The sequence below is a fragment of the Branchiostoma floridae genome, chromosome 13 (genome assembly GCF_000003815.2).
Source record: "Branchiostoma floridae strain S238N-H82 chromosome 13, Bfl_VNyyK, whole genome shotgun sequence".
In the NCBI taxonomy this organism is placed as follows: Eukaryota; Metazoa; Chordata; class Leptocardii; order Amphioxiformes; family Branchiostomatidae; genus Branchiostoma; species Branchiostoma floridae.
In genome coordinates, this window is record NC_049991.1 from 8,105,101 (window position 1) to 8,110,991 (window position 5,891).

At 37.6% G+C, this 5,891-nt stretch overlaps 1 protein-coding gene across 3 annotated transcripts in view; it reads left to right on the forward strand.

The window, feature by feature from the left end:
* Window positions 1-5,891, forward strand: part of LOC118429083 (extracellular serine/threonine protein kinase FAM20C-like) — a 29,282-nt gene that overhangs the window by 14,175 nt on the left and 9,216 nt on the right. The window lies entirely within an intron of this gene.

Genomic DNA, 5,891 nt, shown 5'->3' on the forward strand with positions numbered 1-5,891 from the left:
CCAATGCTGTTCCGGAGTATTACAGCGGACAATCTGGTTGCATTTTATCCAAGAAGCGTTGCATTGCATGCATGTAGGTATCAAATCCAAGCCATGTCGTTTTGGAGGTGACAACGTTCATCACATGCTAGAATGGGTTTTATGACCTCATCATTGATCATATTAAGGACTCTCGCTGCAATAGATAGAGGTTCAAGGTTAATTCGTCCCAAGGGCCGCGTGCCGTCCTAGTTACATGTAATGCATACCTCTGGTAGATAACCCAATTGTTCCAATGCAATGAGTTTTTCTACTGATAGGATAGAAGGCCCTTCTGTTCCAGGGAAAGCTCCAGATGAAATTGTTTCGCATGTCTAGGCTATGGTCTAAAGCTCTGCAAAATGGAGTCTGCAGTTGGCAAATTGGCAATCTAGCTTCTGAAAGCTAGCCAGGTTTGATTTTCATCTGTCATGCCCTGGTTGCTACGCTCAAGAAATACAGATGAAAGGCAGTTCGAAGTACAGCATGTTTCATTTGAGCATATCAAAACATGTTTTTGGTGGCCTCTGTTGGTATTTCTGGGCTACCACTAGCTTTCACCAGATTACGACATACAAAACACAGCTGCCGGAGAAGGTTACACATGCACTGTATACACACACGTGTACAAAATGTAAATTCTACTGGATACTCTCTGGTAAAGTGGAAACACATGCTGTTCTCTTGGACTTCTTTCAAAACTGCTGATACTGTAGTGCAAGAAACAGCAATAATTGTAGTTCCTACCATCTTCTAAGACAGTACATGTAAATTTGGGTGGAAGTGCAAAATGTAGAAGTTCAGCCAAAAGTTAAACTAGACAAGTTTGGCTGTCAAGACTAGACAGATGTACACCTAAGGCAGAAAAACCCCTTTTCCCTGTGTGGGATAAAATTCCCTATCATAAAGTGACTTCCTTGACTTGTGCACATTTTAGAGCTTGTGATATACAGTCACGGACACCTATATTATCTACGCCTGAGGTAGTTTGGGTGTTATACTGTAGAATGATATATTAATGTTATCAGGCTTTTAATGTTGCAGTGGCAATGAAAAACCGCTTTTGCATTGTATTCAATTTTGTGGCTGAAACTTTTACTGTAATACAGAAACATATAATATATTGATATATATTCATGGTGTCAGCAATATACTGCACATGTAAAACCACCGCTACTATTTTGAGATTTACAGTATAGCATCCTGAGTGGCTGTCGTTAGAATTGTGAAGTAGAATTGTCATCTACGATACATTATGGATAGTGGGAAGTTCAATAATTCCAAACCCATTTGTAATCCAGAAGTGTGTTTGACTGGCACTTGTGTGTTATGGACTGCAACTTTTTCTATAGTCCGTAATAAATCACTGATATTTATCATATTATACAAATACACCTGTGGGATAATTTTAGAGGCAGATTCCTGCTTGTACATCCTATTGACGTCAGGTGAGTGTAAACACCCTGCTGTTATGTCTGAAGATATCAGATTTGATGGTATCTCCCGAACAGGTATGAAAACAGATCCTGAGGGAGTGTGAAATGCTTTTATTACTCTTCCTCTATTGCTTTAACCTTAAGTGATGTTACGGTTCGCAGACTTATCTGATGGTAGGAGGCTCAGTATGACGCCTAGATGTGCAATCCCGGTGCGAAATAAAAACTGGGCACGCTATTTAACTGTGGCAACATTCCCATTACACTATAGTAAAGTGTGTACCTTATGGGATTTTAGAGTGCTGCAGAACTGATGTTATGTGTGAAATTTGAAGGAGATTTGTTGGGTAATGGTACCTGTAGCTGATAATGGACATCAGAACACTCCATCTACAGTATATAATGCTTATTCGCATCTACAATGTACACATGTACATGTACAATGTATATGTGCATACATGTATTTACCCCATGAAATACATTTGTATAGAACCTGATTTTTATACAGATAAGAGATGACTGCAAAGTAAAGCGATTGCATTATCTCCATGTAAGACATGAGTCTTTGGCCTGTTTGTGCCTGTGTGTGTGTGTGTTTGTCTAACTTTGTATCAAATGTACCCAGCACAATATTTTGATCTGATGGATTACAATGATATGTTGTAGGTGGGTAGATGTTGTGTATGGGAAGGTCAAGGTCTTTTTAAGTCACCTTGGGGTTAATCTTGGAACTGCAGCATTATCATTTAACATTGTTTTTTTTTTAATCTTTTTTCCTGGACCTGTTGTATGTGTGTGGTCTTTTTCGATTTTTTAAAGGCTATCGCTGAAAGTAGAAATACATAGAAAAATGTAATTTAGATTCCGGGCAATTGAAAAGTTGGTTTGGGAAGTACACTTTTTTCTGTACTTGCCCAATAAGACAAGCAAATTCTGGTAAACTTGTTAAACCCTCAGAGATAGCTTTTGATAAAGGGTCAAAGTGGTGTAGGTTTGGACCCCCTAGCAGCTTGCTCTTGAACTTCAGGCTGGGGAGTTGTTGAAATTTTTTATTTTCACACTAAGGGACTTAATTTTGCAAGAGAAGGGAAATCAAATAAAATAACTAAATTAAATGTAAATTGAAAATGAATTTTGCAGCATCATGAATTTGTGGTTGAGAACCAACCAAAAAGATTAAGACCACCACAATAGTTCAAGGTTTTTCAAATTGCCCTTCTGACATCATTTAGAAACATGTATCAGAAGGAAATGTCTGTATATTCCCCAGAAGTACAATGTACTCACACGCTCAAAATCATTTCACCTGGTAAATTATACCTCATTTAGATGTAACCTTGATACCTGAGGTGAATTACTGAATGATGGCTTTCCTCCTCAGAGATTATCTCATCCCTAGATGGCTGACATCCTGTGAGCCAGATTATAGTCTAGATTAAAGTGAAGGTGTGAAACCTTGGCAAGTGTGTGACCTTTGGTGTGCCGTACATTTATTCTCCTCCTTTCTGCGTCACAAAACTGGGTGCATTCTGCCCAGGGTATACTTTTTATAAGATGCATGGAGAGCAGAGGAATATAGTACTATTAGTAGGATAGTAGAATAAAGTAGGATATAATGAATTTTCACAATTCTTGTATTTTTTACATGCAAAGTGTACATCACAACTCAAGGCTTGCTTCATATTAGTAAAATATTTAATGTAATTTTGTTTTCTGAAGATTCATCAGATTTTTCTAAAAAAAATGTTCAATTTCTATGTTTCACTTAATAAGTTGATACATAACCTTGGTAAAATTTTGTACATAGTTCCTTAACAATAACATGATTAGATTTTACTATAATATGTAATCATTCATGACTCCATAATTTGATTTTTCAAACTTAAACAACCGGAACCATGAAGCATTAAAATTAGGATTAAATGTGCAATGGCCTAAGGATTTTAAAATTGTTTCTTTCTCTACAAAATGACGGATTCACAGAAAGATAGAATTTAATGATAGATTCATAATCATACATGTACATTGTAATTGCAGTTCCAACCACTACCAGACAATTTGCAAACTTAAATTTCGCCATGTAGCCACTCAGTAAAGCATGTCATTTTCGTTGGCACAGTAATTAAAATTCCCCCCACCAGTGCCCAATTACAATGTCTGACTCGTATGGAAAGTAGCCAGACAGCAACGGTTTATCCCGAGTTAACCATGCATGAGTGTCTTCCACACCAGTCTTAAGTCTGAAATACACAATGTATGCAAGACAGCAATTACTTAAGCAACGTAATAGATCTTGTAAACAGTCAATGACTGAGACAAGGTAGTAGATGCTATTTGAAATGTCTGGCTGATCCAATTGCATGAGTAACTGTTGTCATGCGAATCTAAATATCGCCTGGAAGTCTAGCCTTCATCGACACTCTTGAGACATATTTTTAATTGCATTCTACATCATAGTACATGTAAAGGGTGAATGGATTAGAGACAGATCCTTATCTACATAATCAAAGAAGTCTTTTTCGTTACTAAGTACAACATTTGTTTTTCCGATCATCTGTAGGTGGTCGTTGACCTTATTTGACTGCATTTTCCCCTGATAACGTTGAAAAATTGATTCTTTGCCTCCCATCCAATTACTGTGTGAAGAGAGCTGTTTCTAATGAATACCGGTGGGAATGGCGTATGGCCCTCTTCTCCAGCCAAATTCCAAATGAAGTTCTAAACCTCCTATAGATTTTGTGAACAAACTGTGCGTAAATGGCTCAGTTGGTGAAATGTTGGCTCTCTGCCCAGCAACTAGCCCTAATCCTCTGTACCTTTTCTGGGTGGTTGAGCTTGCAGTTACATGTATTTTACCACGTCTTTTGGCTGGTTGATCACGTTTCACTCTAAATGGTGTAACCATATTCGTGACTGGAGAAAATTTGTTCTTCCTTTGGCAATCTTTCTCAGACCAATGATAAGATCAATCAGTCATTCAGATGATTGAGCTTGTTACATTGTATTTTACTATGTGATATGTCACCAATAGCCTTTAGTTTTTTTAAGATGGGAAAAAATTTGTTCTTCCTCTGGCAATCTCTCTCAGACCAATGATAAGATCAATCAATCAATCACTGACAATCATTCCTATGATTGAGCTTGCAGGTACAGATATTTTACCATGTGACATGTCACCAATAGCCTGATGTTCCTGATGGGAAAAATTTGTTCTTGAAGGTCATCCTCTGGCAATCTCTCTCGGACCTGTGACAGACCAATGATAAGTTCAATCAATCATTCCTATGATTGAGCGAGGTACACATATTTTACTATATGACATGTCACCAATAGCCTAGTGTTCATGATGCGATAAAATTTGTTCTTCCTCTGGCAATCTGTCACTCAATCTCAGATGTCTAGCAGATAACTGATAAGGTGAATCAATCAGTCACTCATTAATCAAATAATCATCCACAGTGAGCTTGTTATTTGGTTGGTAGACAATGATTCACTCTCAAAATGGTCTTCATGACTCTAGAAAATTTGATATTCCACTGGCAATCTATCTGTGACAGACAAGTCATAAGATCAATTGATAAATCAATCAGTCAATCATCCACATTGAGCTTGCAGATATCTTTTCATGAAGGTCTACACTTCCATTTAGCATTTTGAGCTATTTCAATTCACCATTAATCATTGCCAGCCCACTCTAATTCAACATTGAATGTTATCTGTATATTATTCATAAAGTGTTATTAGATGTTTTCATGCTAAGTTACACATTACATTGTATTTATTATCCTGAATTTATCATTAACTGTTATTGAGACATTCTTCATGACAAGTAGACCAGCAGAAACAACGTCTGGACATCATACTCCTGAACACTCTGGGGACAAGACGACCACGCCTCATAAAGAATCAGCTTTGACGCAAACGTTCCACTGTTACATGTACATGTGGGTGATTGAGTCCTGCAGATTATGCATCTCGAAGCTTTCAAATTTACCATTAAGTGTTGTCGGCCTCTCTGAATTTACTGTTACAGGCACAATTTACTGTTAAGCGTTGCCAGGATCCCCCCATGCAGAACCTCTACCAAGGCATGTCTTTTTGCGTTGATAATGTTTCACTCTAAATGGTATAGCCTTATTCATGGCTGAAGAAATCTCTCTCTTTCAGACATGTTGCAGAGCAACTTGATAAGATCAACCAACCAATCAACCACAGGCTCAACAAAACTGCTGATGCATAATGTGTTGTAGATGTCTCTTTCCAGGATGTACTATTTTCAGCACAGGCCCTGGCCTGCTGTAAGATGATAAAATCTTAACTGTTGAACGTCATCCGCAGATGCAACATTATGAATTATGATCTCCAGTGGTCATAATTCGACTCATGAAATCCTGTATTTTGAAACTACGTAAATCACATTTGCAGTGGTTTTATTGT